Source organism: Microtus pennsylvanicus, chromosome 10 (assembly GCF_037038515.1).
Source record: "Microtus pennsylvanicus isolate mMicPen1 chromosome 10, mMicPen1.hap1, whole genome shotgun sequence".
Lineage (NCBI taxonomy): Eukaryota > Metazoa > Chordata > Mammalia > Rodentia > Cricetidae > Microtus > Microtus pennsylvanicus.
In genome coordinates this window covers 49,206,700-49,233,203 of record NC_134588.1, presented here as the reverse complement: position 1 = coordinate 49,233,203, position 26,504 = coordinate 49,206,700, and the positions used below count along the sequence as shown (strand labels likewise).

At 46.0% G+C, this 26,504-nt stretch overlaps 1 protein-coding gene across 2 annotated transcripts in view; it reads left to right on the top strand.

The window, feature by feature from the left end:
* Window positions 1-14,809: 14,809 nt before the first annotated feature.
* Window positions 14,810-26,504, top strand: part of LOC142858705 (protein FAM163A) — a 76,277-nt gene continuing 64,582 nt past the window's right edge. The window contains exon 1 of one of the 2 annotated variants that reach the window (XM_075988314.1): window positions 14,810-15,030. The gene's annotated coding sequence lies outside the window, so the exon portion shown is untranslated. The remainder of the gene's footprint in view (window positions 15,031-26,504) is intronic. The other variant, XM_075988313.1, reaches the window with a different exon arrangement.

The following is a 26,504-nucleotide window of genomic DNA, read 5'->3' as shown; positions in this document are numbered from 1 at the left end:
ACTCCACTCATGGGTGGAGACTTAAGACACTAATGAGGGCTGGAGAGATGGCTCAGTGGTTAAGAGCACTGGCTATTCTTCCAGAGGTCCTGAGTTCAATTCCCAGCAGCCACATAGTAGCTCACAGCCTTCTGTATTGAAATTGGGTTACCTTCTTCTGGCCTACAGGCAAACATGTAGACAGAATGTTATATACATAATAAATAGAATGAATCTTTTAAAAGACACTAATGATGTGAGTGATCCATGAGGTTGTATGTAGAACTACACAGAACATGCAGAAATGTTTAGAGAAGTTCATGCTATACAAACAGACCTAAATCCCAGGGATGGGGACATAAATGCCCTGATCATCTGTGGAAACATGGGCTAACTTTTCCCCTTTGCTCCAGCCTACTTCCTCCATTGAAAGCTTATCTTTCCTAAGAAACTGACCTGCTTCTGCTCTGTGCTTACCTCCTTGTTCTGAGACACAAGAGCCCGGAACCCCTCTGGAGGTGCCTAGAGAATCTCCGTACCACTGAAGTCAGCAACACAGTTCTACTATTCCAGGATTCTCAGAACTCCCTCGGCTTCCTCTCTACCTCTGGACTGTAGCATCCACATGTTCTGCCTCTTTTTTTCTTTACATTTTTTTCATGTGTGTGTGGTATGCACATGTGTATGCATGTCTGCATATGTGTGGGCACACATGAGGTGATGCAAGTGGTGCCTTGAAAGAAAATGGTCCCCAAAGGGAGTGGCACTATTAGGAGGTGTGACTTTGTTGGAGTAAGTGTGACCTTTTTGGAGGAAGTGTGTCACTCTAGGGGCAGACTTTGAGGTCTCCTATGCTCAAGCTATCACCCGGTGTCTCAGTCAACTTCCTGTTGCCTGCAGATCAAGAACTCTCAGCTCCTTCTCCAGCACCATGACTGCCTGAATGCCGTGTCGCACCATGATGATAATGGACTATATTTCAGAAACTGTAAGCCACCCCAATTAAATGTTTTCCTTTATAAGAGTTGCTGTGGTCATGGTGTCTCCTCACAGCAATAGAAACCCTAACTAAGACAATGCACATGTACGTACATGCATGTGAAGGCCTGAGGCCGATGATAGGAATCACCCTCAATTGTTTTTTCACCTTATTCATTGAGAAAGGGTTTCTCACCAAGCCCAAAACCTGCATGTAAGGCTAGTCTTGCCCTCACAAGCCCTTGGAATTAGGATTTTTATAAGATGTCCCCAGTGATTTAAGGATTGGAAGTACGCTACTTCTATGAGAGTCTGAAGTTCATACTGTAGTCAGATTTTCTTGGCTCTGAACCAGGTGTGGTGGCTCAAGCTTGCAATCCTGGGCCTCAGTTTACTCTGGGGGTCTCTTGTTTCTGTCTCCAAGGCTGAAATTACAGGCAGGAGGCCACACTCAGCAGACATTTGCAGGAGATTTTGGGAGCACTGCTCCTTATGCTTCCAAGTGTTTAGCCTCTGAGCCGTCTCTCTAGCCTGGTCTGCTGCTTTATTGACCCACGTGGAAATTGTCCAAAGGCAGCTCTCTTTACCTGCCCCCACCTCACAAATTCACTCACAGAAATGCCTGTCAGCTTGGAAATTTTGCTCAAGATTTGGGAAAAGGTTTCTTAAGGGACGTAGACGACTCAGTCTTCTATATGTCTGGACCCATCGCTATCCTCTCTCCACCTTTGCTTCTCATATCCTGGTAGTGACAAAACCTTCCTCTAATTTCACAGAAAACAATTTACTGGGCTGGAGAGATGGCTCAATTGTTGTGTGTGTTGTTTGTTTTGTTTTTTCAAGAAAAGGTTTCTCTGTGTAGCCCTGGCTGTCCTGGAACTCACTCTGTTGAATTATCTCAGGTCAAAAAGTAACCAGACTAGCTAAAAGATAGAGCAATTATATTTTTCTTTATTATAAGGGGCAAAATCACAAAACAGGAACGAGAAGTCCAAGCTCAACTGTGTAGAGCGGGAACCACAGAGAGAGAGAGCACACGTGGGCCATGTAGCATTTTTCTCCGGGTACCCAGAAAGCCATCCCACCTCTTAAAGATAATTGGCTGATAAAGATTCCCCATCATCACTCTGTAGACCAGGCTGGCCTTCAATCCATACATCTGCCTGACCTTGCCTCCCAAGTGCTGGGATTAAAGGTATGTGCCATCACCACCCAGGCTCAGTGATTTTAAGAGTACATGCATACACACACACAAAAAAGAAATTAATAAGATAACAGTTTACAGAGAGTCAGCGTCCACGATGTGGTACAGCTACATCCTCAAGGTACTCATCCCCGCCATAGAACACTGATGGTGGGGAACTTACAAGATGCCTTGGCATAGAGTCCTGACAATAAAATTTGCAGAAAGATACAAGGATAGCTAGACCTAGAGCCATGGAAACACAGCTGTTAACAGTCCAAAGTAGAAGGGGAAAAGTCCAGGGAACCCCTTCCCCTTGAGAGTCTCGTCATTACACCATCCTGCCCCTCAGATACAGGTGTCTTGGGCATTCTGGAGTCTACAGGAGGTGGAAGGCTAACCGTAGGTGGGACAAGTTGTCACCCACTCTGGGAGACACAGCTGCAGGGTATGTCGCCTACACTCATGCAGCTCTGGAAGTCAGGCTGGTCCTGCTCTGAATGCCTCCATATTGTGAACCCAGCGGCTGTTAGGCTGTGCCTTCTCTGGGTGCCTCCACTTTCCAGGCCACATTCTGAGTGCAAGGCAGAGGCAGGGCGATTGCATGTCATCAAGTAGACACCATTCATCAGGTCCAGGCTGGTAAATAACTATCCCAAAGGAGAATGCTTCCATCTCTAAATGCATCAGAGAAGATAGGGAACAAATGAGCTCACAGGCATATTAAGTCCTACCAGAAGGGCCATGCCCAAGAGCTTGTAGGACACACCAGACACCCTCAGCAGGGCTCCATAAAGCGATGAACACTTAACACACCAATGGTGGCTTCCCCACTGGCCTGTCACATGGCCATTAGTGTGCATGCCTCAAGATTGACAGCAGAGAATCCCTAATTTTCTGCATGCCTCCTGCTCAATTCAGCACTACCGACATAGACTACCCAAATAGCCACTCATCTATCTGTCTGTCCATCCATCTGGACCACATCTGAATCTCATCCCTATTGCTTCCAGAGTCCTGTACCCCACCTCAGCAGCTCAGCTCAACCCTGAGGCCTGCCTCAACCCTGTAGTGGTTTACCCTGAAAGCATCTACAGACTTTCCCATGGGGTTGGTTAAGTGTTCAGCTAACCACTGCAGTAACTGGGTACAGCAATGTCAACTGTAGTAATATGAGCGGCGGCAGGGTTGTGTCCCCAAAACCCCAAGCCGCCTGCCCGGCTCGGCTAGCTTATGCCCCGAAATAATTACACAGACACTGTATTCATTTAAACACTGCTCTGGCCCATTTCTACCTAGCATCTTCTAGGCTAATTCTCACATATTAATTTAGCCCATTTCTAATCATCTGTGTAGCGCCCCTAGGTGCGCTTACCGGGAAGATTCTAGCCTAAGTCCATCCTGGGTCGGAGCTTCATAGCGTGCGTCTTCCCTGGAGCAGGTAGCATGGCGTCTCTCTGAAGGCGTCTGCTCTGGAGAGGAGAGCTGTCGAGTCTGAGCTCACTTCCTCTTCCTCCCAGCGTTTTGTTCTGTTTACTCCTCCCACCTATCTCCTAACCAATGAGATGGGCCAGGGCAGTTCCTTTATTAGCCAATGCCCTTCCTCCATCATTTCCCCTTTTTCGGTTTAAACAAACAAAAAAAAGCTTTAACTTTAACATAGCAAAATTACATATAACAAAACAGTTATCAAGTAAAAGTTACATCAGAAACATTTATACATATAACAAAATTGACCGTAAATCTCTATCAATAAAGCAAAATCTATACTAATGCAAATTATTCATGTCTATATCATATCCCCCTTTAAATGTAAAAGAACATTTATAAACCATATTTGGGAACATGGGCGCAGTTTTTTCTCTCCAAACTGCTTCCTGCTGAATGGGGGCGACGTTAATCAGATTATTTAGGGTGTAACCTGTGTGCCAGGTTTATCTCAGTTGGCAGTTGAGCAAAGCAATTTTCTGAAGATGTTCACAGCAACCCTTCAGGAGGACGTGGTCCATCATACCAAATCGGAATAGAAGAAATCCATAGAGTCTCATCCTCTGTGAAAACAAAATAAGAAACTCCTTTCCAAAGCATCATGTCCTTAGATCCAAATTTCAAAGTCATACCCTCATGATATCCATTCTGGTTCCACTTGGCAGCCCATATAATGAAATTTCTCTCTGTACTTAGCTCCTTCACAGTCAAAAATTTTAAAGAAAACACAATGTACATAATCCAGACTCTCTGTGAATTTTCCATCTTTATGCGACTTATTTTTATTTATATCTATAATTATCTGTACTCTGTCTCTTTAAAGACTTTACTTTTACTTTTTTCTTTTTAAACCATTAACTTTATTCTCTATATTCTTTTTCTTCTCTCTCCCAAGCCAACGTACATTCATCCAACAGTGTGACTCATTCAGTGGTCTGAATCTGTCCTATTGTGAATCTGCAATTTTTTACTATCCAGGAGCACTTTTGATTTGCGCCTTTAAATCACTAGGCGCTTAAGAATCTCAGCTGTGACATTTCTAGGTTAACTTTTTGCTTTTTTTTTTTTTTTTAATTTTTTTATTGATAAAAGGAGGATAAAGAAAAGAAAAAAAAAAACAAATTTCCACCTCCTCCCACCAGCCTCCCATTTCTCTCCCCCTCCTCCCACTCTTCTCCCCCTCCTCCCACCCCTCTCCCCTTCCCCCCACTCCTCTCCCCCTCCCTTTCCAGTCCAAAGAGCTGTCAGGGTTCCCTGCCCTGTGGTACGTCCTAGGTCCTCCCCCCTCCATCCATATCTAGGAAGGTGAACATCCAGACTGGCTAGGCTCCCACCAAGCCAGCACATTGCATAGGATCAAAACCGCGTGCCATTGTCCTTGGCGTCTCAACTTTTTGCTTTTTGAGCATACATCTTTGACCAGGCTGTCTTTGAACTCTCAGAAATCCGCCTGTCTCTGCCTCCCAGGCATTGGGATTAAAGGTGTTTGCCACTACACCTTGAACTCACAGAGATCTGTTCGTCTCTGCCTTCTAGGCACTGGGATTAAAGGCGTGTGCTACCACACCTTGAAGTCACAGAGGTTTACTTTAAGAATTTTAACTTTTAGTCTGCATATATTTTTAACACTGTAAATCATTTAAAATTTTTCTTTGTCTTTGAATCTCTTTACTGTATCTCTCTCTGTTTTTCTGACCACAAGAGCCTTTAATTTACCAAGCAATATCAGTAGGACTGAAGGTGTGGCTTTGCCAGCTAGATCCAGTCCATTCCTTAACTTTCCAGCCTCGTGGCCTTTCAAGGTCCCTGCCAGCCAGCGAGCTACAACAGACAACACTCAAGTCCTCTCTCTGTAGCTGGCCCTCCTGCCTCAAACAGTCAGAGTTTGCCCTGGCAGGATGGCCCAGAAAGCCGGCATTTTTAAATGGCGCAGCTTTTTCCTGCTACGGCTGAAAACCGAAAAGCATGCATTCAGCTTTTCGTCAACACCATTTAAGTGTTTCGTGGCAGGACCTCTTAATGAGCTGCAGGGATTTGCAGCTGAAGCTGAGTCAGGAAGCCTCTCTTAGATGAGGCGCTTGCTTGCCTCTAGCAAGCAGAGCAGACCCAAGAAATTGCCATAAGAAACATGCTTTACTCTATTCTTTTCCAAGCTTTCTCAGGCTTTCTGTGGACTCATTTAGCCACACGTCTGGGCGTCATTTGTAGTAATATGGAGCGGCGGCAGGGTTGTGTCCCCAAAACCCCAAGCCGCCTGCCCGGCTCGGCTAGCTTATGCCCCGAAATAATTACACAGACACTGTATTCATTTAAACACTGCTCTGGCCCATTTCTACCTAGCGTCTTCTAGGCTAATTCTCACATATTAATTTAGCCCATTTCTAATCATCTGTGTAGCGCCCCTAGGTGCGCTTACCGGGAAGATTCTAGCCTAAGTCCATCCTGGGTCGGAGCTTCATAGCGTGCGTCTTCCCTGGAGCAGGTAGCATGGCGTCTCTCTGAAGGCGTCTGCTCTGGAGAGGAGAGCTGTCGAGTCTGAGCTCACTTCCTCTTCCTCCCAGCGTTTTGTTCTGTTTACTCCTCCCACCTATCTCCTAACCAATGAGATGGGCCAGGGCAGTTCCTTTATTAGCCAATGCCCTTCCTCCATCAGTCAACCCTCTGCTTCTGCCTCCAGTGATGCCTCTTAGAACTCTCTGGGCTCTGTGTTGACCCCTTTAACTCTTGCGTTGCCTTTCTATAAATGTGTGTGTGTGTGTGTGTGTGTGTGTGTGTGTGTGTGTGTGTGTGTGTACACTGAATATATAAACACCACGTGATATGTAATGTGTAATCTGAGAGTTGATATTAGTAATGAAGATAGGCATAGAAGAGGCTGCTTGCCAGTGGGCGGCTAACAAAGGAAACAGACTACTTGGCAAATTTCAGCCAGCAAAGCTGGCACAGCTTGTAGTTTATTGTTATTCAGTGAAATGACGTTGTAGAAAGACAAAGGCGTGTGGTCCGTGGTGCTGGTGTAGCATGCTCACAGCTGTAATCCCTCGCCTGTCCCACTGTGAGGAAGGTCAGTGTAGGCATTGGCTCACCGAGCTGGACCTGGATGGGACTGCGGCTTTGCTCTATCACCATTGCCCTGTCTGGGGTGAGTGGATGTTTGCCCAGGTTTTCCCACGAAAAATAATCCAGGGCTCTAATTTCACAGAGGTAAGGCCTATGTACTTCCTGTTGGTTAGCATAACACTGATAAAACCTGCAATCAAGTATATCTAGATTTTGCAGTAATATTAGCATCAAGTGAGATAAAGACACATTACTGCGGTTTAATTTTGCTTCCTCATCAGTTCAGCTCGGGGACTGTACTTGAACAGTGCATCTTTCTACCATGCTGATCTTCAGGGTTTTGAAAGTTAAATTGTGAATAAAAGACTGTGAGCCTGCAAAGGAGAGGCCAGGGAGTTGGACTTTTTAATCTGGCTCCCCTCTAGAGAAAGACTTGGTCTTAATCACCGGTTAAACAATACTTGATATCTTTAGAGAGGAAAAGTTGAATCTGCTCTGATGTCATGTGTCTTGACGGCCAGATGGCAGAGTTGGATAAATGCAAGAAATTAAATTAGCACCCCCCCTTCTTCATATCTGCCTGAGTCTGTCCAGGCTGTTGTAACAATATCACAGACTGAAGGGCTTATAAGCAATAGAAACGCACCTCCCACGGTTCTGTAGGCTATGACTCCTCAGTGGAGACACTGGGAGACTGTGTCTGGGGGAGAATGCTTTCTAGATCATAGATGAAGCCTTCTTTCTGTGTCTTCACTGGAAGAGGGGTGGATGAACTCCCTGGGACCCCACTATAAAGGGGCTAATCCTGTTAGGGAAGCCCCACCCTTGCAAAGCCCCTGCTCCTGATAGAGTTGCCTTCGAGGCTGTGGTTTGAACCTTTTCCTGGGGCGTAAGCGTTCAGTCCATGGTAATATCTCAGAATGATTCCACCAGGTACCCCTGTCTTAAATGAAGAGCTCTCCCCTCCCAATATGCTGGTAACATCAAACTATCTTGGAAGGAAAGGCAAGATCTCAGTGACTAAGAGCACTTACTGTCCCAGCGTGAGGGACTAAATTTGGTCCCCAGCACCAGAAACATAAAAAGCCAGGCAGAGATACACATGCCTGCACCTCCAGCATTTGTGGGGTGGTGTTAAAACAGTGATGGGGGGAACTTTATACAACACTAAAAGGGATATATTAGAAAAATCTGAAATTAGTAATTTAAGCATCTATATCAAAAAACTCGGAGACGGAAAAAAATAAACCCAAAGGAGGAAGAAGACAGGACAGGGCCTGGAGATGCAGGGCAGGTGGCCAAGAATTTGTCTAGCATGCACAAAACCCTGGCTCCTTCCCTAGCAGAACATAGAACCCAGATATGTAAGCAGGAGGATTAGGGTTTAAGGTTTTCCTTGGTCACATAGCAAATCGGGCTAGCCTGGGCTACATGAGACACTGTCTTGGCAGGAGGGGAGTATAATAAGGGGGGAAAAAACAGAAATCAGTAAGCTGACAATTTAAAAAAATTAGTAAACGAAGACATTTGAAGAAGATAAATAAAGAACGAACTTTAAACAAGAATGACAAGAAAAAATAGTAGCGACAACACAAATTACCGGTGTTTCCAAGACAAAATGAGGCTTCTCTGTAAGCACTGATGTCTTCACAGGGAATGGAAGGGAACGGAATGGCAGACTCTGCACACACAGCTTGACAAGCTGGAGCAAAGGGAGCAATGTCACCAAGTGCAAACTGCACTCCCCCACTAAGAAGACAACTGAACAGCACCCCAGCTACAAAGGACATCGGATTTGCAACTTTTTAATGTATTATTTTTATTGATTCTTTGGAAATTTCACATCATGAACCCCAATCCCACTCATTTCCCAGTCCCTCCGTACCCATCCCTCACCACTGTAATGTTCCCCCCAAAAGAAAACTAAGAAAACTAAATAAATAAAAATAAGATAAAAATAAAAAGTTTAAAATGCAAATAAGAGTATTAATTTAAGAACAAAAAACCGAAAAAGTAAAAAGCAAACAAACAAAGCAACACTTGGCTCCTCCATCTCTCCCTCCTCTCCATCACCTACCACCTCTTCCTTCATCTTGGCAGCATTGGGAGCTGCTGTGTGTCGTTCAGTAAACCCTTTTGTCCACACAGCTTTATTTGCAAATGTCCACTGTTTAATGTTGTTGGTCAGGTTCAAGGCCTCTGGCTTCTGGTGTACCATCAACACTGGACCCTCACCCAAACTCCTGTGGCTATCCTGCAGTTGTCCCGAGTCATGGAGATTGTGCTGTTATGATACCACAGGGCCAGTCCCTTTACAGTTTACTCAGCAGATCATAGATGGGGTGGATGCTGGGAGCTCCAACTCAAAGGCCTGGATGGGTGTCTGGGTGGTAGCTGAGCTGGTCAGAGCCAGCTTTGGAGCGGGGCTCTTCTATTAATGGCGGTGCTGGCTTTCTGGAGTTGGGTCTATTATCCAGGGTCAGTTCTCTGCTAAAGATGGAGGTTTGCTCTCTTCGGGACAGCTCAGCATGGCCCTCGTATTTCAATACACGGCTCAACACATGGTTCTCATGGGTCCCTGTGTTAATGGATATTGGCATAACGGGCAATGGATATCAACACAGACCCCAGCTGTGGCAGGACCACAGACCCAGATATGGCCAGCAGCAGCAGCCTGAGCCTGGATGTCTCCAAGACCTTGGGTATCAGCGCAGGCATTTCGGTTTGTCAAGGGCCCAGCAGCAGCATGGTTGCTGCTCCAAAATTGCTCCAGGTGGCGGTCCAGACCCTGGGGTAGCCACATGTCTTTTGATAGTAACAGGAGCCATGGACCTCAACACAGGCCCTGGCAATAGCAGGGCTACGGACCCAGACATGGCCCCAGCTTGGGCCCTGGACATCAACATGGCCCCAGGTGGCAGCGCAGGCCACCCCAATCTGTATGACCCTGGGGACAGCATGGCCTACGGGCACCAACATGGCCTCAGGTGTTAGCTCAGATCTTAAGCAACTACACTGCATTTGGCAGTAACTAGAGCCAGGGACATTGACGCAGACCCTGGCTGTGGTAGGGCCATGGATCCAGATATGGTCCTCAGCAGCAGCTGTGGCCCAGACAACACTATGGCCCTTGGGTAGCAGCACAGGCCACTCAGGTCAGCATGGCCCCACGGGGGCACATCCCTCAGACTCCAACATGGCCACAGCTGGCAACCCAGAGGCTAAGCATCCTTGTGGCCTTTTGAATTTGTAAATTTAAGACATCTTGAAAAAGAAGTGTTCAGGCAAAAGCAGTTCTACAGAAAAATTCTACCAGCCATTTAAAGAATTAACATCATATCTCTTCCAGAAAATAGTAGAGGAAGATAATTTTCAATTCATCCCAAGGAAACAAGCCTTACACACATATCAAAATGAAAGACGGTAAAAGACACACATGCACAATTACAGACCTAAATTGATTTCTTTTTTGTTTTTTAAAGAAGCTTAACAAATTATCATCAGGTAAAATGTAGGAAGACTTCAGCTAGGGATATCACTCATACCGCTAGTCTAGTTTTTGTGAAGTCCTGGGGCCTCATCCTTGGGGCCCCATAAACCAGGTAAAGCAACAGATGCCGATAATCGTAGCACTCAGGAGGTAGAGGCAGGAGGTTCATAAATGCAAAGGAAACCTCAGTTATGTATCAAATTTGAGGCCGGCTCGGGCTGCATGAAACTATATCTCAAAAATTAAAAATAAAATAAGTGAATACAGAAAGACTCTAAGCAGTCCACAAATAAACATAATTATTAATAACCAGACCATCTCCAGTATATAGAATATTCATAAAAGTTGTCACGGTGGCACCCACCTAGCCTATAATCCCACTTGAGAGGTGGAAACAGAGGATTGGGAGTTTAATTGCAGCTTGGGCTATCTTGGGTCCTGTTTCAAAAATAAACAAATAATGGGTGGGAGGAGGGGGAGGAAAATGGGAGGCTGGGAGGAGACGGAAACTTTCTTTTTCCTTTTTCTCAATAAAAAATTAAAAAAAGTAAATAAACAAATAAAAATCAATTATATGCGCATACTTACATATATACACACATACACACCAGGCACGGTGGTGCAGTCCTGTTATCCTAGTGCTAGGCTAAAGTAGAAGGATTTCTATAAGTTCAAGTCCAGCCTGGGCTACTCATTAAGTACCAAGCTACCCTACCTCCTTAATAAGACTCTAGATTAAAAACATGCCTTTAATTCTAGCACTCAAGGTGCAAAGGCAGATGGGTTTCTATGAGTTTTAGGCCAGTCTGGTCTACAATGTAAATTCCAGGACAACAAAGGCTACACAGAGAAACCCTGTCTCAAAAACCAAACCAAAACAAGCAAAACAACTAGAAAGCAAAAAACACGAAAACTAAGACCAAAACACAACCAAATCACTACCTGATAAAGAAACTAGGAAATCAGCTCCATTTACAACAGCATCAAACCACAAATATTTAGCAACCAAGAAAGGAGATAAATGATATGTATAGTCTACATGATAAACATTAATGAAATAACCAAAGAAAATGCAAGGTCTTGGAGGAACCATGTGGCAGGGCACTTCTCTAGCACGTGTGAAGCAAAAGGATCAAACTAGAAGACTTAACAGTGTGAAAACACCATACTCTCCAATGTGGTTTGCAGACTTGGTACCTTCTATCAAAATATCAATGCCATATTTTATAGAAATAGAAAAATGATCTCAATATTTTAGGCAAATAAATTAAATAAAAGTATCTCCAAAGCCAGCAGGTATAAGAAAAGGTTATCAACATCACTTTTAAAAAAAGAAAAAACAGGAAAATGCAAATCAAAGACACACAGAGATATTACCTCACACTAGTTAGGATGGTGTTTATCAAAAGCTAACAAATGCTGGTGGAGAAACAAGCATTTGCAAATTGTGGCGCTCCAATATCTTGGAGAAATAGCCACACTCTTTCTTCATTTCAGCATTAACTACCTTAGCCTAGGTAATAAATGCCCACAGACAGATGAATGGATAAAACAATATGATATTAGCTGGTGCATACCTATAACTCCAGCACTTGGGATAGTAAGGCAGAAAGATCTCAAGTTCAATGCCAGTCTGCCTACATCTAAGACCCTGTTTTAAGAAGGTGGGGAGAAGAGAAGAGAGGAAGAGAGAAGAGGAGAAGAGAGGAGAGGAAAGGAGAGGAGGGGAGGGGAGGGGAGGAGATGAGAAGGGGGGAGAAAGGATGTGACTTCTACACAGTAGATTCTTCTACCCTAGGTAAAAAGGAAATCCTGTTTCTTGAACAAGGTGGATGAACCAGGAGGACACCGTGTTAAGTGAAATGAACTACACATGTGCACAAACACTGCCCAGTCCAGCTAATGCTGTGGTGCTAACACAGGGCATCCATCCTGAAGATAGAAAAATTGGGTTCATGCACAATCCAGGCTGTGAATGTTTATGGCAACTTCATTTGTAGTAGCCCCAAACTACAAACAGTTTGCAATGAGAGAACACCTAAACAAGCTGTGGCACATGCAGGCCTTGGAATATTGCTCCGCAATAATAATAATAATAATAATAATAATGTAAACACTGATACGTGAGACAGCATGGAGGACTCTCTAGGGAATGACTAAATGGCTTCATTTGTAAAGCGTTCTTAAAATCACAAATTCCTGGAAAGGAAAACCAACATAGGAAACTGTTTCTAGAAGCTAGACGTAGGGGGAGGTGCAGAAGGGAAGGAAGTTTGTCTACAAAGGACGCTAAGGGGGATGCTAGTGGTATAGATATGTTTTGTATCTTGACCGTGTTGGTGACAATAGTCACCCTGAAATCTTGTCCTGAAATTCTCAAGCTGTTACCAATAGGGGAAACTAGGTAAAGGGCACCCGAGTGCCTGAGATTTATTTGTAATATTTATTAATATCGTTATTATTTTGAGATAGTCTTGTGTCCCCCAGATTGGCCTCACACTCAGTTTGTAGTAGAGGGTAACGTTGAACCTTTGATCCTCCTTCCTTTTCTTCTCCTGTCATTTTTTTCCCAAGGAAAAATCCCTCTCCAGTTACAGGCATGCACTGGCACAGTGGGTTTGTGTTAGGTGGAGCCCAGAGCTTTGCACATGCCAAAAAAATGCTCTGCCCACGGAGCCACATTCCTAGCCTTCTTTGTACTGTTTCTCAAAACCACCTGTAAGGACCAGAGAGCAAGCTCAGCAGTCAAGAGTGCGCATGCTCTCCCAAAGGACAGGAGTATGATGTCAGGCAGTTCACAGTCTCCTGTGGCACCATCTGGAAACCATCTGTCTAAACCATGACCGGATAGCGACGTGCTCATAGAAAGGAATATCAAATAGCATGAAAAAGGAACAAACAACCACATGTAGCAAAAGAGGCAGTTCCCACAAACCAAATAAAAGCATAGGTGAAAAATGTAAATATTTGCTTTGTTATTGTTTATAGAAAGCTTAAAAGCGAGGAAACGTAATGATGTCATTTAGAGATGTATCGCAAATAGACAAAACCTAGACACACATGAGGTTATGACAAAGTTAGGATGGTGGCTCCGGGACTTGGGAACTGGATAGGTGTAGAAGAGGCCTCGGGTTCTGGCAATAACTCGGGTGGTAATTACATCGATGTTTGACTTATAGTGAGTGGTTAACCCATGTGCAGATGTCGTCTTCTTTTTCTGTCTAAAGGTCTGCAATAAAATTGCAAGATTCTCATATTTTGTTGTTTTGTCTTCGGAAAAGAGGTGAGAAAGGAATGCAGGTGTGAGATCTTATTGTGCAGAGAAGAGGGTGATACGTGGAAATGGACTTTATATTTACAACCCGGAAAGAGACAGTAACGAAGAGCTGAACCACAGAAGTTCCCCTATAGTGACCAGGTGGGGGGAACTGGCCTTACATAGTCATTTCTTTAAAATAACGGATTGAGAATGATGAAGGAGCCTATCTATCCTGATGACATCTCTCTTATTCCTTGATGAATCTGGTCAGACTGGGAACCTACAATTTCTCGTGTTCCGGGTTTTATTTTGTTTCTCAAATAGTCATCTTTTCCTTGAATCGTACCAGACTACCCTGAGTGTGAAAAAGAAAATATAGTTGATCCAGTGGGATGGATGCTCCCTCACTGAGTTTATCCTGAGTGACCCCGTTCCTTCCTCCAAACCTTCAGTCTGAACAGGACTGACAGAGAATCCTGAGGAAGGGATTCTGGCCTGGAAACCTTGACTAGGCTAGCTCCTTCACTCTCGTCCTGCCCTGTTCTCCGAATCTTCCAACAACTGCTCTCACGATTTTCCTGTTTGGGGTACAGTTCACAGGCGACTCTCAGGCTCTGAAGACATTAAGGAGGGGCTGGTGAGGTGGTTCAGAGGTTAAAGACACTTGTTATTGACCCCGAGCCCTGGGACTAACGTTGTGTAAGGAAAGAACTGGTTCCTGCGAGTTGTCCCCTGACCTTCACACGGAAGCCATAGTACGTTAAAGAAAAAAAAATTTTAAGACGACAGTTATGAAATCCCCAGCACCGCTCATGTTTCTCTTGTCCCTTTTCTGATAGGTCTGACATCACAGGGCTAGGTAAGCACACACTCTAACTCTGCCTCCTCCACAAGGACCTTGTACATCAAAGGTAGGTTCCTCGGGTGTCGTTAGACTCCCAGGCCTGGGAATAGCACAAAGATCTAGCCTTTGAGGTAGCTGTTGAGGCGCTCCCTCTTCAGTGGACAGCGACACTCTCTGGCGCCTAAATTTTCATTCTAGATTTTCCACGCTGGACCCCATTTACAGCTCGCCAAGTCCTCACTACTGAGTTGTCCCTGCGACTCCTGAGGTTTGCTTTTCTTGGGCTAAAAGGCAGCTGAGCTGGGTGAAGAGTGTTTTCTAGACTAACACGCCAGCGGACTTAGTAGATCCCTAAATGCAATTCTCGTTGCGGGTTGGGGGTTCTTCCAGGACTCCCGCCAGCGCCAGTCAGGTCTCTTGATACCTGCCCCCATCCCAGGCCACCTGGAGGAGGCAGGAGGTTCTGGGCTGGGTACTCGACCAGCGCTCTCTCAGAGCCGGGGCGGGCAGAGCAGCCTCACGTGGGCCGGCCGGGCGGCTGGCGCTGGAAGGAAGGCGCGCAGAGCCCGAGGCAGTGCCGCGCGGGAGCCACGGCGGAGCTGAGCAGCCTGCACCTCGGGACCTACAGGGCAATCAATCGCCCACGCAGAGCGAGCGGTGCGGTGCGGCTGCACAGGAGGCGGATCACCAGGCTGGGAGCGTGGATGTGCCGGGCGCCAGAGCACTGTCGAGGGCGACTGAACACCCAGGTAAGTGCGCCCCCGCGCCACCTTGCGCAGCGCACCGCGCTCCACGCTCTGCATCCTCCTGATTCCAGCTGCGGTAGCTTCTAGGGGCGCGGTCGGGTGGTTGCCGGTTCCTGGAGCCCCTCACCTCCCCCATCCCCGCCCATCGGCTCCCCACACCACTTTCCGGGGATCCCTCCTGCTTTCATGGCTGAACCTTGGCTCTGGCGACCCTCTGGAACCCTTGGCGCTCAGCCGCCGGGCAGGCATCACCGGGTGCTTCCAGGGATCTCCTATGCACGGGGACCTAGCGATCGTGGGTGTGGGGAGGTGATCCGTGGGGGACTGGAAGGGGGTGCTGCCCTGGTCATTGGCAGTTGTCGGTCGGTGAGTCCAGTTTCCAGCAAGCTTACTAGGGATTTTCCTGAAGTTTTACGGAATAATGAGGGCAAAGATGCTTTTGTGGCTTCAAGGGGAGGGATGTGTGAGCGCGACAACCCGAGGGAATTTGGGGACAGGCATCTTTGCCGGAAGAGACCCTGGGTCCAGGGCAGTCAGAGGTTTCCCCTCAGAGAGATCCGGCTCCGTGGCAGGTCCATTGCCCGCCTGCTCCTGAGCCCCCGGGCCCACCTCCCGCACCCTCATCCCGGATCCCGCGTCAGCTACGAGGAAGCTTTGGCTAGCAGTACCAAGGCTTGACCCAAATAAAGATAAGGGATGGAAAGACAGGGCTTGGAGTGAGTCTGCTGTTTGGACCTGGTCACCCCGAGGGAGTCTACTGCCTGTTCTTGGTCACCCCGAGCTCTGCTGGTGCATGTTGCTGTTCCAGAAGACTCCCTAAAAAGGGTGGTGTCCTCAGAGGCATAAAGACAGCAATGAGACCTGAGAACTATCAGCTAGGTTCAGCTGCTTTGATTTTGGTTGGGGGTGTTTTTTTTTTTTTTGTTCTTACCAGGACCTTCCTTTTCTCTGCATGGAGCTGTGGGACCCTGGACGTTTATGTTTCCTAACAAGTTTAACATGGGAGACATCCAACCTGCAGACTGAGACACATTCTCTGCGCTTTTCCAGTCTGTGAGGACAGCAGACCAGAGCCCTCCCAGTCCAGGACCACATTGTTGGCATGGTTGCAGGAGAACAGGAGCTGGGTTCTCCCAAGCAAGCTTGAAGGGCCGGTTCCAGGGAAGCAGCCATGTAACTGGCAAGGATTAATGTATGCAGTGGGATCTCTGTGTCCTGCCTGGGTCTGAGCCAGTCCCAGGAGAAATAATTCCAGACACAATAGGAGATAGTACCAGGGACAATGATGGGTCACAAGACACCTTGCATTCACTTTGCGGGAGACTCCCTGGGGTTTGCCGTCTTCCAAGGGAAGAGGCAGTCCCTTTTCTGTACTGAGTGAGTTTTTGGAAGCCACAGATATTCTGATCCTGTCACTTTCAGAACAGCCAGAGGTGAACGAAAGGAAAAGAACAAAGACATACTCTGATAAGTTATATTTTCTCAGCCTTCTCTCCCAGCTCCCACGAGGGAGAGGCTCTAAACTGCATACAGACACATTAGTATCCAGAGAGAAACCAAGTGTAGTTTTCTGATGACTCAAATGTGCATTCGGCAAGGCAGCTGCAGCCCTTCTCCAGGAGCCCCACTCACTCCAGGAACATGCTCATAATTTCCACCACCCTGCAGAGTGGAAGGGGATGCTGTCTGCCTGAATGGAAAACTTCTGAGGAGATGGTTATGGCCACAAACAGAAACCCTAGCTGTGGGCATTCCTGTCAGGGCTAGAGATCTGTCTTTGCTGGCCTCCTCAGAAATGACATCCTGAAAAGGCAGACACCAGAGTATGGTGACGATGAGAGAAAGTGCCTGGCATTTTGTCAGAGGATTCTGTGCTGGCTCTCGCCTGTCCCTTTGTAATTGCAAAGGAGCGCTGTCTTCGTCCCTTTGCGAGCAGACATCTTATGGCAGCGAGGAAAGCTGGCCCAGGGACAAGCTGGCCTAGTCTTCACTCAGGCCCAAAGCAGAGTTCAGCAATCCACTTCAGGCAGTGGAAGACGCTAAGTGACTCAGAGGAGGAGGCGGGAACGGTCTGACCGGCCACTTGAGGAAAAGGCCATTTGGTCCTGGCTAGGAAAGGAGAATGCCCTTTGTGGAAAGTATCCAGGTTAGCCCTGACCTGTGATTATTAACGCCCAGGAAAACTGCTAGCCATTTAAGAACCATTATTAAGTATCTTTTATGTGCCAGATGCAAGGCGTTGCAAAAATCGATATTACCTCCATTTTTAATGTGACGAGACCGAATTTGGGAGACGTAAAATTATTTGTAAAGATCATAAAGCTAGTAAATCATAAAGTGGAGGTGCTGTGCCCTGTAGCCCAGTCGCTCATATCCTAACGTCCCCTAGAACTAACACCCTGTGATGCCCCAAATTCATAGCCATCCCTAGGTAAAGACTGTTGTTTACAGCCAGATGTTTGTGAGTCCATTGGGGAAAGTGCGGGTCTAGAGGAGCCGGATGCTGTTCGTTGGCTTTATTATGCAGAGTACAGTAACATAGACACTCCCTTCAGTCCGCCAACAGTGAAAAGGCTGATAGCTGCTCAGGAGATTCCGGGCAGACGGCTCTCTCCTAAGTTGCTGGCAGGGAAGTCAAGTGGTACAACCTCTTTGGAGATATTTTGGAAATACCCATCTGGATTAGAAGTTCCTGGCCCATCTGCCCCATTGATTCCACTTTTAGGGATTTAACTTGCTGCTTGCTATACTTTCACAGACAACAAGGGCATGAGTTTATCATAGCATTGTTTGAATTATGAAAGGGAAACTATGTATTCCTCGAAAGAACTTGTTGAATATTTTACCCTACTTCCAAATAGTCAAATACAATTCAGCTATAGGAAAAGAGTTGGGAAGTTTCCTATATAACTGATGGGGACTGTTTTCCAAGCTATGGGCTCAGGGGAGAAGAGACGATGTATAGAGGTACACTATGTTATAAAAGTGTAAGATAAAGAATGAGACGTCTAACGGTATCGATTGACCCCAAGACTGATGGGACTGTAATCCCTTTGTGTCCTTTGAACCTTGAATCATGTAAAGTTCCAAAAAACCCTCTTTCTCTGCACTGTGCCTGCCATGTTCCCTCGAACATGTCTTCAGTTGAACAGTGTTGGTGACACCTCCCAATTTTTATGGCGCTCAAGAGGATTCCTTTGGTTTAAAACCAAAGGACACAGGGCCACAATATCAGGACCATGCAGAATTTCTTTAAAACATGAAGGGCTGTTTCTTAGGAAGCCAGGAAGAAGAGATGCCTTCGGACAGGAGGCCGTCTGAGCTGGGTAGACAAGGCACACTCGGCTAGCCTTAACAACAATCCCAATAAGCAGAACCACGTCTCTTCTCATGGTCTCAGTGCTACCACAGGATAATGAACACACAGCACTCCTCAGCGAAGGACCAAGAAGAATGCAGTGACATCAGGAAATATGTAGGTCTGTTTCTGGGGGTAGCTTTTGGGCCCCAGGAGGGGAAGGCATGTTTGAAAGAACCGATGTTTTAGTCAATATTGTATTGCCATTATTGCCATCAAGATACCCCACGACCACAGCAATGCTATAAAAAGAAAACATTTAATTAGGACTTACAGGTTCAGAGGTTTAGTCCATTATCTTCATGGTGGGAAGCATGGCAGCAGGAAGAGAGAGCCACTGTGCCTAGCTTGGGCTTTGAAAATCTCAAAGCCCACCCCCCAGTGACACTTCTTCCAGCAAGGCCACACCTCCTAATCCTTTTAAATAGTGCCACTCCCTAAGCATCCAAACATGGAGCTTCTGGGGCTATTCTCACTCAGGCCAACACAACATTATTCTGGGGCTGAGCTGGCTAGACTGCCAAGCAGTTAAGAGCACTTGCTGCTCTTCCAGAGGACCAGAGTCTGGTTCCCAGCACCGTGTGCAGCAGTCTGCCTGACACTCTAGCTCCAGAGGATCTGATGCTCTGTTCTGGCCTCTGTGGGCACCTGCATACATAGGGCTACACTCACGCAGACACATGAGCAATTTAAAATTAACAAGAAAACCACTCTGGACTCTAGGGTTATATTGCCCTCAGAGTATTTGAGCAAGGAAGTTTTCACATCATTAAATGGAGTCTCCTGAGATGCCTCATTGAAGACTTTTCATCAGTGATGATGCCGAGTTCACTTCCTTGCCCCTAAGAATCTGTGTCCCCTGGCAGCCCAACCTGGAAGTAATGAATGCAGACAGGATAGTGGTGGCATATTGGCTACAGTCTTCACCTTTTCAGGCAGGGCAGGCTATTGGGTAACAGAAAGACTCTTCCAGCCACAAGATGGCTTCTCCAGTTTCCCCTTCCCAGCTCCCAGCCACTCTGTGAAGCACATTTGCCCTCTTGAACCTGGACATGTGAGAGCTCAGACCCTTCCCCGTGAAGCCACAAGTCTTTCTTTCTCCTGTCCCTTCACAACCTCTTGTTCTCTGTATGGTAACTTGGGAGGCAGGTACACCAGCATCACCTGGGCACGTATAGCTTTGGATTGTAACCAGATGAGGTTGGGAGTCACATGCTTTGAAGGTTGGAATCACTGTGAAGTTTGTACACTTCACAGCGCAGGGATAAAACTATCTATATTCTTAGTTAGATCCCCGGGCCTCTTCTGTCTGTGTACATATAATAGATAGGACTGAGATAGCCTTGTGATGTCCCCCAGGGAATGGTGATTGTCATTGCTTTGGTCCAGATACTAATGGTATGAAAATCTGTGTCTATACCAAGGAGAAAAGTCAGCAGAGTTGTCCCTTGGGCCTCAGGTCTGGGCTGGGAGTCTGTCTGATGTTTAGAAGAAATAGCCCAAGGCCTCTAAGAGCCTTGCTCTCTTGTAATTCACTGGTGAGGACTCACCTCTGACCTCCATTCTGCTGCAGGAAGAAATAGTTTGAGTTTTTCCCAAATAAATTCTGGAGCACAGAAGAGAATTGTCTTTTTTGATGTCCTGTGGTTGTCTACAGAGGTGGGAGCAAGAAGCTGCCCTGGGCTCTCAGCTAAGGCCACTAGAACCTAGACATCAAGGGGAAAGCCAGAGAGCCCACTAATATTAAAAAATAGGAAAAGATGCTTACATAGCCTCCTGGTAGTAAATGGTCAGTTCAACTTGCTTGGATTTAGAAAACATATTTCTCAAAGCACTGGGAAATCGGAGCCAAGCAAGGCATGGCCACCAGGTTCTAGATACCTGCAAGGCAGTATGGGAAAGTATTCATATCACCAGCAGAGACAGTAAGTAGAGCAACGGGTGACATGCTGTCAGGGACAGAAACACTAAAGTGGATCAGAGGCTGGCCAGTTGACTCTGACAGACTTTTAAGGTCACTTGGAAGTGACCCTTGAATTAGGCCTAGGTGCTAGAGTGATGTTGATTGACAAGCTTGGGAGAAAGGGCAGAACTAAGAGAGTAGTTTGGGCAAGGCACAGGGTTACAATATGAAGTAAAGAAACATTAATATAATCTCATTGTTTACCTAGCTTCTCCACAGGCACAATACACAGCCAATATCTTTCTCTTCTCTCCTTTCCTTTTTCTCTCCTCCCTCTCTCCTCTTTCCTCCTCTTCCTTTCTTTCCTTTCCTGCCTTTCTTCCATGTCTTTCCATTGATCCTCAAGGCTTCTCATATCTAGTAAAACACTCCACTGCCAAGCTATCCCTGCAGCTCATGGCATTTAAAAATGTTTATAGAGTGAAACTGTTTGTATCCTCATAAATCATTCATAATATATGACATAAAGGTGGGCTGTGTGCTTTAAGAGCAATGTCTTAGCTGGGCGGTGGCGGTGCACGCCTTTAACCCCCGCACTTGAGGCAGAGGTGGCAGATCTCTGTGAGTTTGAGGCCAGCCTGGTCTACAGAGCTAGTTCCAGGAAAGCGGTGGCTACTTAGAGAAACCCTGTCTCGAAAACCAAAAAAACAAACTAACAAAAAGCAATATCTCGGTGATGGCTTATAGATATTAGAAGTGAAATGCCCAGACTTGTTAGACTATCATAATTTCTATCAAGTCAACTTTACTTGAAAAAAAAAAGCAGATGGTGTTTTATATACCATATGGTGAAGACCACCTTTTCTGTTCTCCCAAGTTTCTGTGTCTCCGTGGCTTCTTCAGTGGGGACACAGGGCACAGGAACAAGATAAAGTCCATCTCATCGTTTTGTTCATTTCTCCATTCACTCGTTTATTTACTTAGGTGTCAACAAAATCATTTTTATATTTGACCTAAGTGGTACTGTGATTGTGGAGGAAGAGAAAGAGAGGGTGGGGAAGGCAGTGGTCTCTGTTCCATCCAGGACCACACAGCACATGGACAAGATCACAGGAGTGTTAGATGCCATAGTGGACCCGGGGACAAGGGCTGCCTGAAAACATCATACAGGCCTAATAAGTACTGGTTGCTAAAAATGAATGAACAACATGATAAACAGTACCAGACACTGCAAAGAGAACAAATTAGAGGACAAAATATTCCTTTCGATTTGGCCAGTGGGGCTCAAAATTGTTCATATGCTAGAACTCAGGGAAATCATGGTTCTTTTTGGAGGAGAATAACTATGAAATATTCATACATTACAACTACTGAAAATATCATTTGTAGCTAAGTAGGAAAACATCTTGTGCTAGGTTCTACTATAGGTACCAACTGTCAGGAAAACTTATGAAACAGAAACATCAGGATAAAAATATTCTATCAGCCCACTCTTTTCCTATGAGGGGGGCTACCCAAATTCTATTTTAATGCAGGAAACCCTCACACCAGCTGGTAGAACCCCAGGATTTCAAGGAAGTTTTGGCATTTGGCGACTGTTATGGTTTCAGCAAGGACAATTTGGGCAGAGTAATGAGACTGGAAGCCAGATGGTATCGGACTGAAAAGTGAACATTGCATTTCCAAGACACCAGCAAGGATTTATCAAATGTCCCCGGGCGCACTGCTGAGAACGGCCAACATCCCAGTTCTCATGCAGCTCGAAGCGGTTTAGGAGAAATAAACTATCACTAAAGAAATCTACAGAGGTGCTGTGGCTCAAGCCATAGAATGGCACAGGGTATCACAAGCATTTACTGTTGATAGTGGATCTGGGACCCTTCAGGAAGGAGCTGGGAAATCAGCTGAGGAACTGTGGTTGAACTGAAACCTGAGCACTGAGAGGAGCTTAGCAGGGAGAAGAGCTCAGAAGCTGGAAGAGGACTTCCCATGGAAGACCAAAGGCCATCCTTAGAACACGGCATCTGAGGTTCTGCAGGCCAGTGGATGTAGAGTCCAGAGACTGAGGGAGCATTCTACAAGATGAGCGGAAGAGGTCAAGAGGAAGAAGAAGTCTTGGTCATGTTAAGGATTTTGATGAGTGGTCTCTGAAGGACTAAGATTTGATGAGCATCTCTGAAGGACTAAGATTTGGTGAACATCTCTGAAGGACTAAGATTTAATGAGCATCTCTGAAGGACTAAGATTTAATGAGCAACTCTGAAGGACTAAGATTTGGTGAGCGTCTCTGAAGGACTAAGATTTGGTGAGCATCTCTGAAGGACTAAGATTTGGTGAGCATCTCTGAAGGACTAAGATTTAATGAGCATCTCTGAAGGACTAAGGCATCTCTGAAGGACTAAGATTTGATGAGCATCTCTGAAGGACTAAGATTTAATGAGCATCTCTGAAGGACTAAGATTTGGTGAACATCTCTGAAGGACTAAGATTTGATGAGCATCTCTGAAGGACTAAGATTTGATGAGCATCTCTGAAGAACTACGCAGCTGGAAAATTATAATGATTGACCCAGATGATCAACTTCACCATATGGAGAAACACCCAGGGATTAACAAAGCCTACCTGGAATGTGGGGAGGACGGCATCTTCATAGACAGTTAACTAAGGGCAAGATAACCCACCCTGAGTGTGAGCAGCACTGTCCCATAGGCCAGGGGCTTGGATGGAATAAGAGGAAAAAGGAGAAGGCCTGCTAGATGAGGCTCCCTTCTCCCAGCCCCTCCCCCTCCTCCCCCTTCTCACTGCTTCCCAGGTGCGATGAGGTGAGCAGCTCCTCCCTCGCATCTTCCCTGTAGATGGCCTACACCTCTGAAACGCTGAGCCCAAGTGAACTTTTCTTCCTTTTAAGTTGACGTGCTCAGGTATTTGTCACAGCAGAAAGTCTATCAAGCAGGGACATAATCAGAATTTCTACTTTTAAAGGCTCCTGGGTAAAGCACCTGCTGTGTGAAATGTGAGGACCTGGTTCAGATCCCCAGAACGCATGGAGCTGGACGTGGTAGCGAGTCTGTGATTCTAGCACTCCTGTGGCAAGGTGGAACAGGGGACAGGGAAGCTGGCAGTCCAGCAACCCTGGCATACACACTGGCAAGCAGATCCACACGCACGACAATGCACGTACACACTTTTACACACACACTCAAACGAAAGCCAGCGGAAAGCCCATAACTAGCACCATACCCAGTGTTGAAAACCTGAAACCTTTTCTTCTAATATCAGAAAAAAAGTAAGAGTGGCCATTCCTACCAGTTTCACTCAACATAACAGCACACGTCCCAGCCAGTGCCTTTAGGGATGAAAAGAAACTAAGGGTATCTAGGTAGGGATGAAGGAGCAGACTGTCCCTATTTACAGAAAACTCTTATGATGCTTCAAAAATGTTAGAATTAACCAGAGAATTTACTAAAATATAATTTCCAAAACCAACAATACATTTCCCTCCAGCCCTGTGTGTTTCTGTGTGTGTGTGTGTGTGTGTGTGTGTGTGCACGCACACACGTGTGCATGTAGACATGATCATCTCTATATGAATGTGTAGAGGCCAGAAGTCACTACCAGATGTCTTCTATTGCTCTCCACCTATTTTTAAAAGACTCTCACTGAACCTAGGTCTTAATAATTTGGCAAGTGAATGGCAGCAAACCCACAGATCTTCCTGCCTCCTCACTAGCCCAGTGCCAGAGCTACAGACCCGAACCTCTGTGCCTTCACATGTGTGCTGGGAATCTGAACTCTGCTCTTCATCCATCTCCCCAGCCCCAGGTACATGTTTATACACCCACCATCTAGCCATCAGATGAGGACAATAGCCACACCGTTCATGCACATGCGCGCGCACACACACACACGCACACACACACACACACACACACACACACACACACACACACAACCTCAAGAATGAGTAAAATTAACAAATGAAGGAGAAAATTTTGTATATTAAAAGCTTCAAAACATCAATTAAACAACACACACACACAAATGGAAGGCTATCCCTTATTCCCAGATTGGAAGGCTCAATGTTGCTAAAAACACCACCAGTTTTGCTGATTTTGTACCCAGTGTCATTGGTGAATTCATTGATTAGTTCTAGCATTTTATGTGAAGCCTTTAGGGCTTTGTGCGCCTATCAAGTCACCTATAAATAGGGGCAGTTTTATTCCTTTCTTTCCCTGTCAAAATCTCAGTGGTGTGGCATTTTTATAGACATACAAGACAGGGACCAGTGAGACAGCTCAGTGGGTGGAGAAACTTGCCATTGGTCCTGAGTGTGATGCCTGGGATCCCTACAGTGGAAGGAAGGAGCCAGTTCACAAATGTCCTCTGACGCCCACAGTTGTGCCATGTCATTCACCCCAACACAGTATAAACAAATAAATAATAATGTTATTTAAAATTTTTTAAAATGCACAGTATAATCTTAAAATCTGTGTAGAACCATAAAATTCCTCAGATATACAAACAGTCTAAAACAGCCCAAATCTGGAAGCACCACACATCCTCCCATCAAAATATATTACAAAGCTACACGAATTAAAATAGACTGGAGCCAGGTGATGGTGGCACATGCCTTTAATCCCAGTACTTGGGAGGCAGAGATAGGTGGATCGCTGAGCATGCAAGGCCAGCCTGGCCTGCAGAGCTAGTTCCAAGACAGTTGGGACTGTAGAAAGAAACCCTATGTCAGAGAGAGAGAGAGAGAGAGAGAGAGAGAGAGAGAGGAAGGAAGAAAAGAAAAGAAAAGAAAAGAAAGGAAAAAGAAACTGGAATGGAATACAGACAGTTATCAACCATTAGAGCAAAATTTTCAAGCTCCTAAATACACCCACACAGCCACTTACATTTAATTAATCTTCGCCAAAAGCACCAAAAAATATCCAATAGGCCAAGGGCAGTCTCTTCAGTACGTTGGGTGAGATAATCATGCATGTGAAAAAGAAGCCTGAACCCATGTCTGATAACACACACAAGAAAACCCAACTGACAGTATACCGCAGACTTACACGTGAGGGTGGATCTCGCAGCTAGCGTAATTGCCATGGTGTTTTAAAAAGACAACGGGGAGGATCCAATTTAATTGGAAAGTTGGGAGTGAAAGGATCATAGTGTGAGGTTCCTGAAAAGATGGGTAGCTAACTTGGAATGTCTGATGGAGAAGCTGCACTTAGGAGGAATGGTGTCTTCTCTCCCTCGGCTGGCACAAGAATCGGGTGAAGAGCATCTTTCATCTCTGGGTAGTAAGAAGAAGGAGCAGATGCAGTCTCTGGGTGGTGCTGGCATCTGATGAAGAGAAGGAAGTCAAAGGAGAGGCAAGAAAGCAGAAAGGGTTTTGAGAACAGGTGTGAGGGGCATTTGGCAAAGAGAGAAAGGGTGAGCCAGCCGAGGTGACAGTACTGCTGCGCTTGTTAGCTATGTGACATTGGGCCTATTTCCTAATAAGCGAAGTAAGACTGAAAACCATGAAGACCTGCCCCTCTCCCATAGAACTGTGGCTGACACAGAGGAAGTGACCAACTAATGTACGCTGTCACTTTAAGTCTCACCCTCGCTGTCAGTGGCTGGCACAGTGCCGAGCGCAAAATTGGTCTTAAATTAAAATGTTCACTAACTCTCCCTGGTACTCTGTATCTTGGAAGCAGTCAGACAGCACCGAAGCACCAAGCTCTTTCTTCTCTACGCACTTGGAAGCCTTTCTTCTGCTTAATGCTGAGGGATTTGTATGTGCTGCTTAGCCGATTCTATTAGGAGGTTTAATCATATGGGCAGGGCAGTGAGCCAGGGTAAAGAGAGAAGAGATCCAATTAATTCCAGTGCCCAGGCTCTTCTGACCTCGCATGAAAAGGGGCAGGGTGACTTTAGAACTCATTCCTTTATTCCTTCCATAATGTCTGTTGAAGCGACTTTGAGCCAGGCCTGCAGGTGGGGCTGAGATACAGAGATGAACAGGAATGGTTCTCCCGCCTTCGTGCTATGAAATCTGATAAAGCAAATGTTACAATGGCTGCATCTGGGCCACCCTAGCTCTACCTGGACCAGGCAGAAAAGGCTTCCAGAACAGGGTGGGGAAAATTGGTGTTTGAACTGGAGCTGAAGATGAGTATCTCTGTAGACAGGCAGGAAGGTAGCCTTTAGCCTTTCCAGGCAGAGAGAGACTCT